The sequence below is a fragment of the Camelus ferus genome, chromosome 25 (genome assembly GCF_009834535.1).
Source record: "Camelus ferus isolate YT-003-E chromosome 25, BCGSAC_Cfer_1.0, whole genome shotgun sequence".
NCBI classification, from domain to species: Eukaryota; Metazoa; Chordata; class Mammalia; order Artiodactyla; family Camelidae; genus Camelus; species Camelus ferus.
The window spans coordinates 37,534,512-37,544,817 of NC_045720.1; the positions used below are offsets into that span (position 1 = coordinate 37,534,512).

At 36.4% G+C, this 10,306-nt stretch overlaps 1 long non-coding RNA gene across 2 annotated transcripts; it reads left to right on the top strand.

Annotated features, from left to right (window-relative positions):
- The first annotated feature begins 110 nt into the window (after positions 1–110).
- On the top strand, positions 111–6,405 carry LOC116659745. 2 transcript variants are annotated; one of them, XR_004315079.1, is made up of 2 exons: positions 111–279; positions 392–6,405. It is a non-coding gene; the product is annotated as an uncharacterized LOC116659745 (long non-coding RNA). The 2 variants fall into 2 exon arrangements; XR_004315080.1 differs by having other exon boundaries at positions 4,593–6,405.
- Positions 6,406–10,306: the final 3,901 nt, after the last annotated feature.

Genomic DNA, 10,306 nt, shown 5'->3' on the forward strand with positions numbered 1-10,306 from the left:
GGGCGGGGCGGGGTGGGGCGGGGTGGGGCGGGGCCGCGGGGGCGAAGCGGCGCGGCGCGCGGGACGGAGGCTTAGCGGGCTGAGGTTTGCACCTATAGCAATGGACTCGCGCGCCGGGGCCCCTTCAGCAATAAAGGTACGCACCGGGCGATTGGCCCGACGTGAGGCGCGCAGAGATGACGTAGCGGGGACCATTTTGGACGTTACTTTAGTTAAGAGCTTGGTAAAATCCTGTATCTTCGCTTTAGGGTCCCATTGCTGAGAAGAGCTATTTGGAAGGTAAGAAAGGAAAGTAAAACATTTCGCTAAAACCGTTAATAGCTATCAGTGAGAATCTTTATGTTGAATCAGTCAAGCAGTAGGGAATTTAGTTCTCTTTTTTATGTTCAAGGTCGTAATACCGCAGTTTTGGAGGAAAACAGCTAAGTGAGAAAATGCTGCTTCTTGAAACGGATATAGCGGTGGAAACAGAAGAGATAGTAAGGACTGAGTATCGTTTAACACAGGAGCTTAAGGACCTGTGCTTAGTGATAAAAAGGCTGTTGGCAGGGCGCTTGAAAAGAATCAAGAGATAACAGAAATGTGCAGTCCTGATCTGGCACAGAATCGAATGACCGAAGTTAACGCAAAACGACAACATTTCGCAGCATGCAGGGAAAAAAAAAGAGAGAGAAAAGAAGTCAGGATAAGTACGGGAAAGAAGAGAAATCTAGAGGGCCTGTCCAGGAGATGCAATCTATGCGTAATAGCAATTCCTGAAACAGAGGAGACAGAACAAAGGGAGCTCAAAGTACAATTACGGAACTAATTAAAGAAGATATTCCAGAGTTGAAGAGGGAACTAGATGTACAAATAGAAAAAGCTCGCAGGGTACCATTAACATTTAATGAAAAAAAAAAAAAGCATCACCCAGATACATCCTACTGATATTTTTAAATTGGAAGGATAAAGAAAAAAATTCTATGAATATCCAGAGGGAGAAAGTAGGTTACTTATGAAGGGGCAAAAGTCAGGCTGATCTCAGACTTTTCTCCTATTTTTAATTATTGGGGGAGGGGGGCAAATTTGTCTGTAATGGTAATCCTGGTAGTGTAAAAAGAAAATTTCCAAATCACTGATTGAGGAGGTAGTGGATTAAACCTTATTTTGCATGTGCCTTGCCTATAGGAAATCAGTACCTACTGCTTCATGTAGTAGCTCATTGTAAATAAGTTACAATGAGATGTGTTGCAAATAAAAATAGAATATATATTCCAATTTTTTGGATTGGAGAGGAAGTAGTGAAAAACACCAAGGAAGCATTAAAATCAGCATAAAGTAGATTGGCAGAGGTACAGGTAGTTACCACACTCATAAACTGGTTAAATATTTCTATTAAAAAGATTAAAATTGGGTCAAAGATCAACCTCTAACCCTGGATACTCACATTTGTATAAAACAAAGGATAAATGTTTAAAGATTATGGAAACCATAAGTCATGGTAATGGAAGTAGGGAGCAATATTTTTATTAGACAACTCAAGCTATAACATTTATAAAACATACAGTACAGGTTGTAACATTTAAGAGGCTTCATGAGGTAAATAACATGCCATTCATATGTAAAATGTTCTATTGATGTGAGTGGTAGTTTTACTGATGAATATATGTTTTAAAAATGGTGCATTTAAAATTGGTGCATTTTATGTGTTAATAAAGTAATCCTTCCATTAAAGAGAATACACATGGCAAAAATTGTTGGACTGTGACTTCAATACTTATGCTCTGTAAAAAATCAATTAAATGAAAAGTGGAGATAGTTAAGGAGTAGTTAAATAGTTCGGAGGTGTGTGTGCTTTTCATATTATCCTGAAACATTTCTAAATGACCTCATATTAGGGTACAGAGAAAACTTTAATAATACATTTCTAGAAAGCATAAATGATCAGGTTGCAAAAAAGCCTAGGAACTAAGTTTAAGTGCTTGAAAAATAACATACTTGGAATTTTTCAAGTGTTCTAACTTTTGGGTCAACGAGGAAATTATAACAAATACTGATAATTTAGAAACTGCAACAATAAGGGCATTATGAGTTATATGTTATGGAGAGGATGCACAAAAGGCAAGGGACTAGGCATGAAAACACTAGATGAAAAGTGGAATGTGCTCCTAGTAACGACTTTCTAAATTTTGCTACCTTCCAATTGTAAGTAGTGGATTTACTTCAATATAAGCTGTTCTTAGTGCCACACTTAACTTCTCGGTGCCAGATTTTTCCCAACTGAGTTTTACCATAATGTATTCTAAGCAGCTAACAGTTAACTCTCCAAGAGGGAGAAGCCAATTTCTCTCTCTCCCCACCCCCACTACCCCTTTTTTGTTCTCCCTTCCTCAGACCTCCATGTAATACTTCTTGCTCTACAGTCTTTTTTATTGAAACGTATGGGCCTCAGAAAAGCCTCACATTGCCTGGGAACTTGCTAGAAATGTGGTATCTCAGGTTAAAAGCAGCATGGGATTAGATTATAAAATGTATTCTTAAGCTCCTACAGGTGTTCTCAATTCACACAATACATTGTACATTATAATGCTTAATAAATGTTAAATAGTAATAGAATCTAGAAACAAGTTTGCTTAAGCAGTATTATCTGAGAGATTCTGTGACTGAATTGTAAGCTATTGCAACATCCCTATTGAATCAAAGATTTGATCACATTTTCCAAATATTTCAGATGAAAACTGTTACTTCTGTTTCTCTCCTGTCTTGCAAATTTTTAAAGATGGGACACAAGGGAAACTTCAGGTTGAACAATTCAAATTTGAAAATGTTGAAGGAGTACAACTTAAAATGGCAAAGAAAGAATGAGCCTTTCTCTAGTGAATAAAATAACCATGGAGTAGATTTAAATTCGTTATTTCAAGGTTTCTGGATAAAATGAAAGATCCACCTACAGCAGCTATAAAGGGCCTGAATTAACTATCTGATTGGTAACAGGGGATAAATAGGAGCCTTGGCAGTAATTGGAACAGTAGCTCTATTAAGTTACAGACAGGACTGTTTTGATTCTTCAATGATCTACTCTACCGAAGGTGATAACACATTTGTGTTAGCAAGACTCGTGCTGCTCAAATTTGAATATATGCTAACCAATTGCCTGAAGAGCATATTAAGATACAGATACTGATTCATCAAATTTAGGGTAAAAATGAGATTCTATGTTTCTCCCAAGTCCCCATGGATTGTTGGTGCTGCCAGACTAGGTACCTACCACACTTTCAAGAGCCACAATAATAAAACCTATGCTGTATATATGTACCATGAAAGTGAGGCTCAAAAAAAAAGTAATTGGCTTAAAACCACACAGTAAGCATCAGAACCAAATCTGATTTCAAGACTAATTTATGTCATCTGTATAATCCTGCCTTTCATCCATACTACAGCACCTACCTAGAAGATTGTGGTGAGGATAAACTTTATGTAATAAGGAAGAAAGCTCGTTACTTCAGATACTGTACATATGCAGAAAACAATGGCTCATGGAGGGGAAAAATAAGTTTTGTTTGTAACATGTTGAGCATGATTTGTGATAGGGACATTTGTGGATAAGTCACACAGGTATTTAGAAATTCAGGTCCCGAGCCAGGAGAGGTGTGAAAATTGGAAATTGCAGTTTTAGTTTTCTGATTTGAAGGTGGTATTTGAGGTCATGAGAAGTCACCCTGGAAATAATAATAGGAAATAGAAGAAAAAAAGGAAAGGTGGTTAAACCCTAAGGGACACAGTTATATTTGGTGGGTAGGTATTTAAGAGGAATGGAGTATTTAGGTTTTTAGTTCCAATTGAATTAAATCTTGAAAACAGTTCACTACAGTCAACTCTATACTTCCAGTTGAATAATAAGTAGGAGGAGCTTTTATCTTTGTACTAGATTTTTTAAAAAACTTAACAGTTTGCAAACTATTAAAAAATCTATAATGGCACATGTTGTTCCATTATAGATTCTAATTTTGTAGTTCACTACTACCTATCTGTATCTGATTTTTGTTACTGGTAGCAATTATCTTCTACAGAGTCTCTCCAAGTATCATTGTCCTTAGGAGAAATACAGAATTAGGTTCCTGCAAGACTCTGGTCACATTATTATCACCAACTGATCAATACATAGCCTTGTTTTAAGGTATCTTGTTTAATGTCTGTTGGTGATTCACTAATGTCAAACTCATGGCCAACAGAACTATAACTCATGGCCTGAGTGAATCTTACCTAACATATTTTCTCTGTAAGGTACTTAATAATAATACATAGCACAATACTTAGGGACCATTTTAAACAGCAAAATTACCCATAAAAAGCACAAAAATGCAAAAAGCACACTAAATATATCCCAGAAAAGGTACTTGTTTACAGTATGAGAGCTGAGACAAGATAGGGTGTTACCTTGTTCCACTTCATCTAGGATTGTGTGTCAGGTGACCCAGTTTTTTTTGTTGCTCTGCATATGTGCATGAAAGAGCCATTAGTTTTGATTTGGGGATTACTGATTTTAGTAAACAAACACAAATGCAGAAAAATAAACAATATGGACTAATTCATTCAACATGTTTCTTGTTCAGTATTTTTCCACCTCGAGTTTGGGAAACCACATTTCCATTAATGAGACCTAAGAATTCTGGCTTCTTTTGCGAGGGTACGACTCTGATGACTCCCACAGAATTGAGGATCACTACAAAGGTTCTGAAGGACTTGTACGTGGTTACCGTGAACCGCTCAGCTGACTCTGCTGTATTCCATTCTGTTGGCACTGAGCAGAAACCCTAGATTACTAGCAGCCATTGTCTTGTCCTCTCTGGGACAACAAGAAAAGAATGTTTCCGGTATGAAACAGAACAACTTGAAATCTAGAATACCTGTCCCAAATGTTAATTTCAAAGAACTCTCAACAAGACTAAATGATGGTATAAATCTGTGTGCCAAAAAAGATATATTTCAAGGGTCACAAGTTACCAAAGCAGGGTTACATACACAGCTGAAGGGAATTGGGCTTCAGTTTTAATTGGCAATTTTGAGCCTCTCATCCTAAAGTCTATCATGATGATAAAACAGAAATGATATATTTCTTAGTCTGTGTGAGCTCCCATAACAAAATACTATAGATTGGGTGGCTTACACAACATAAATTCATTTCTCAGTATCCTGGACTGAGAAGTCAAGAATCAAGATGCCAACAGATTCTGTTTCCAATGAGGGCTCTCTCTGGCTTGTAGGCTGCTGCCTTCTCATTGTCTCCTCACATGGTTTGGGGGGTTGGGGAAGGGCAAGGTGCAGGAGTGGGAAAGAGAGAAAGTTCTCTCTGGCATCTCCCTATGAGGACACAAATCCTGTTGGATTAGGGTTCTACCCTTATGACCTCATTTAACTTTAATTACTTCCTTATTCCAAATGCAGCCATACTGAGGTTAGACCTTCAATACCTGAATTCTGGGGAGACACAATTCAGTCTACAGCAATATGGGAAGGCTATACATTTTGAGACATGCTGCCTAACACAACAGCTAGTTTACCAACACTGAGCCTTTAGGCGGCAAACTGTCTTTTTACTCAGCTATTATATGCTAAATGTTTTATAGTAATAAAATGTTGAATGAAAATCAACTTGGAAGTTTAAGAGCTTTTTGGCTTGTGAAAAGTTTAACTGGACTTCTACATTTTCTCTTAAATAAGAACTACAAATATTCAGTTTGCATAACATACCTGCTGTGATTGCTAAAATGGACACACTGCTTTATGACTTATAAAGTCTTTCTATATTATTACTATCTTTAAACCTCAACTCAGAAAGATAAGAAAGAAAAATAAATTATTACCATCATCAACCATCTGTTAAACATAAAGAAAATAGGGTCCAAGAGGTTTGAAATGGAGCAAATGATACAATAGTGAAGAAATGATCAATGCATTCATTCAATGTGAGTAACTTATTCACATTTCTTGAAAGTAGCTTAGTAGTTCTTATTAAAACCAACTATTTCATTTCTGGAAATTTATCATGGAAAAACAGTAAGAAAGTATGAAAAACTTGGAAAATTGGAAACAATGTTTATGTCCAGTTATAAGGACTTAGTTAAATATATTAACATGTAATCATTAAAAAGAGATATATATACTGATAAGGGAAAGGAACTCATGACACGTAAAAAGGAAAAAAGCCAGTTAACAGCAAATATAGTAATGTTTACTTTTTTTTTGTTCTGTATATGTTTGTCTCTCCATCTTTCTGGAAAATGTAGAAAAGTATTTGATATTGCAATGTTAACAACTTACATCTGAGTGGTAGCTTTCTGGATGATTCTTTATTTACCTCTTTATCTTTCTTTGGCATGTTCATGTTAACAGAAAAATAAAGCTATTTTACTTTTTAAATTAAAACATTTCTGCAGAAATTTTAAGCAAAGTATCATAAGTGTTATCCATTATCCCACCATGCAGAGATGTCCTAAGAACAGGATATTTCTTTCTGGGAATTACTTTTCAAATTTCTCATGATACTATATAAAATTTTTCTCCAAGTCATTTACTCTTCAAAAACATTACTGCTGTATATTTTCCCATCACATTTGACTAACCCTTCTGCACATTTCTACTCAAATGTGAGGGGAACTCTCCTACATGCTGGTGGGAATGTGGTTTTTTGCAGCCATTATGAAGAACAGTATGGAGATTCCTCAAAAAACTTTAAATAGACTTACCATATGTTCCAGCAATCCCACTCCTGGGCGTGTATCCAGAGGGAACTCTAATTCAAAAAGATGCATACACCCCAATGTTCATAGCAGCACTATATACAATAGCCAAGACATGGAAACAACCTAAATGTCCATCAACAGATGATTGGATAAAAAAGTTGTATATTTATACAATGGAATACTACTCAGCCATAAAAAAGAATAAAATAATGCCATTTGCAGCAACATGGATGGACCTGGAGATCATCATGCTAAGTGAAGTAAGCCAGAAAGAGAAAGAAAAGTACCATAAGATATCACTCATGTGTGGAATTCTTTTTTTTAAAGGGAAAAGAAACAAGAAGACACTAATGAATTCATCTACAAAACAGAAGCAGACTTGCAGACATAGTAAACAATCTTATGGTTACCAGGGGAAATGGGGTGGGAAGGGATAAATTTGAGAGTTTGAGATTTTCAAATGTTAACCACTGTACATAAAGATAGATTAAAAAACTTTCTTCTGTATGTAGCACAGGAAACTATATCCAATGTCTTGTAATAGCATTCAATGAAAAAATAAGAAAACGAACATGTGTGTATATATGCATGACTGGAACATTATGCTGTACACCAGAAATTGACACATTGTAACTGACTATACTTTAAAAAAAGGGAATCTGGGCATATGCTAATAAGGACATGTGCTCTCCATCCCACCTTCTCCCCCACCACTACTAAACACTGTTCCACTCAGCAGCTGAATCTCCTGTTGGTGTGAAGCATAACATTGTTCCCTGCTATTACACAATAAATTTTGCTTTGATATAGTAAAAAAAAAAAGTGAATGAAGCCTGCACTTGTTCCTCCATATAAAAACAAAGCAGTGTGCCCTCCCCACCCAGCTTTCCCATTGCCCTGTTTAACCTGTTTAACGTCTCTGCATAGTTATCACCATCTGACATACATATTTTTCTTAAATTGAGTGTTGTCTATCTATCTCCTCCATTGGCTTCCAAGACACACACACCCTCTCCTGCTTTTTCTCCTTTGGTTTTGGCTTCTCCTCTTATCACTTGCTGAAATTTGCTGGGTCCCTTAGGGCTCCGTCCTAGGCACATTCGTCATTCTCTACACCTTCTGCCAATTTCAACCCCCGTGGCTTTAATTACTACATCCATGTACCAGCTGGACCTTTCTCCCAAGTGCCAGTGTCATACATACACATACAGCCTCCTGGGTGACTTCACTTGGATTGCCCCACAGGTCCTTCAGATTTACCATGCTCAAAATCCTCTTCTCTAAATTTGTTCTCCAGATTTTTTTGTTTTGTGTTTTGTTCTTTTTTTAAAAAAAAAATTGTATATTTACAGGATTTTTAAAAAAAATCTCTGTAAATGACACTACTCCAGATTCTAGAAGAACCCACCTGCATTCTTGTCTGAGCCCATCTACTCACAGTTCCACTCTTCAGCAATTTTTGTCTTTTTTTTTTTTTTCTGTTTCTTATTGTCACAGACGTTTTTCACTAGGTGCGTCCTTGGCTTGGGAAAAATATTCAATTTTTGCAGAAGCAGATTTTTATTACCATTCAGATTAAAAATGCATATGTTTCACTTTATCACGCATGCCTCACCTACTCAATAGCCTAAATGGTGCCCTGTCATCAAGTATGTATCTCCTCTCAAGGCACTGTCAGTCACTTCACCTGCTGTATCACTGGCATAGCCCTGATTACTCCTGATAGCATCTTCTTTTTATTTTTTAATTTTTTTTTACAGTTTTTTCTATTGAGGTCTAATAGACATACAACAAACTACAGCCAATCAACCAATAAATGGCACCACTGTCCTCTCAGTTTCTTACATCAAAAACCTGGGTATCATTCTTGACTACTTTTTCCCCTTACACTTTACTTGCAGCAAATCATTAAATCCCACCTTCTACATACATCTCAAATCAATCCACTTCCCTCCAGTTCCACTGGCACCACTCTAGGCTCAAGCCTGAGTCAGTTCTCGCCTGTATTACAAAAAACATGCATCTCTCAAGTTTATGACAGAATAAGAATGGTTCTTATAAAATTCAAACCAAATTTAAGATTTTCAACTCAAGTAGTTCTTCATTAAGTGTATACTTCTTAATGTACTTAGGGCCATCTCCAGTCTCACTCACCCCATGACACACTCTGTTATAATCTGCTTAAGCCATTCTGGACTTTGGTATCTTGAACTCCCACACTGTTATTCCCAGGAATGGAATACCTTTAGAACAGTGATTTCTCACCACTGAAAAAATGATCTGCCATCAACTCCCTGACCACTCTATCTAAAGTAATTCTCAATTCTTATTCATTCTTTCTCTACTAGAAGTACCCATTTTTCTCCTTTTAATTTTACTTGCCTTCTTTTACTTCTCTTGTCTGTTTCCTACACTTGAATATACTTCCATGAAGTATAGACTAGCTAGATCTGTCTTCTTCACATTTGTGTCCTCGTAACCCGATACAGTGCTTTAGCATATAGAAATCATTAAGTAAACATTTAAATAAATCAAGCATGGACTGGATAATCATGTAGCTATAGTAGAGGCAGATAAAAAAAAACTAAGGTTTTTTTTTCATCTTCGAGTTATACAGTTACAGAAATATTGTCATATTTTATCCTCAATATTTCTCAAACTCAAATTAGCTCTCATTGGTAATTAGAAGTTAAAAGGTCAAATCGTGCCCCTGTGATGAGATTTTACCCAAAGGAAAATAATAGAATGCCAGTAAATGAAAAGAAACATCTTACAGAACTTTCTCTTTTGGCCTGTTAACTTTCTAGAATTCCTCTTAATTTATATTGTTTCACTTTCTTCAAATATTTTCAGTTGTAATATCTTAAAATCTCTCATTTTTGTTTTCTCACGCATTTCCAAATCCTTTTTGCTAAGTTATTTTCATTTTTCTTCATGGTATTTTCTTCTTTTGCCTATTACAAAAAATTTGTGACATGGGGAAAGAATCCTAACATGAGGGAACTTGGTGTGTTGGATATAGGAAATTGGTACTTAGCATCCATTCCAACTACCAGATTTGAAAGAAATTTTCAAAGACTGGAAAGATAAATACAGTATTTTTCACATTCTCATATAGGCGTCTGCATGCAAATTAGTTTCCATCCATTAGAGACACTTGCCCAAGACTAATTGAGGTGGGCTCTTTTTTTCTGTTATTTCAGATGTCATCACCAATTAGGACATTTATGGAGAACTTGGGTGGCACTGATAAAGCATTGCAGTGTCCAGTGCCTTAGCCTGGCGTCTGGGTATCTCTGTGGTCTATTATCAAAGCCACAGCTATATGTTCTTAAAGTGAACATGTCTTCTGGCAGCCTTTGTATTATCCTTTTTATGCCTGTTTCCTATTTTAAATTGAAAGAGGAAAACCTATCTGTTTTGAGTTATTTTTAACTGTAAGACTATTGTTTCAAATGAAATCTTATACAAAATTCTAATATACAAAACAGATAAAGTTGGAGCCAATGAGACCAGAAAGACTGAGTGGCGTGAAATCCTGCCTACTTTTCCCTAAACTTGAGGCACCTTGGTGGAGGATCTAG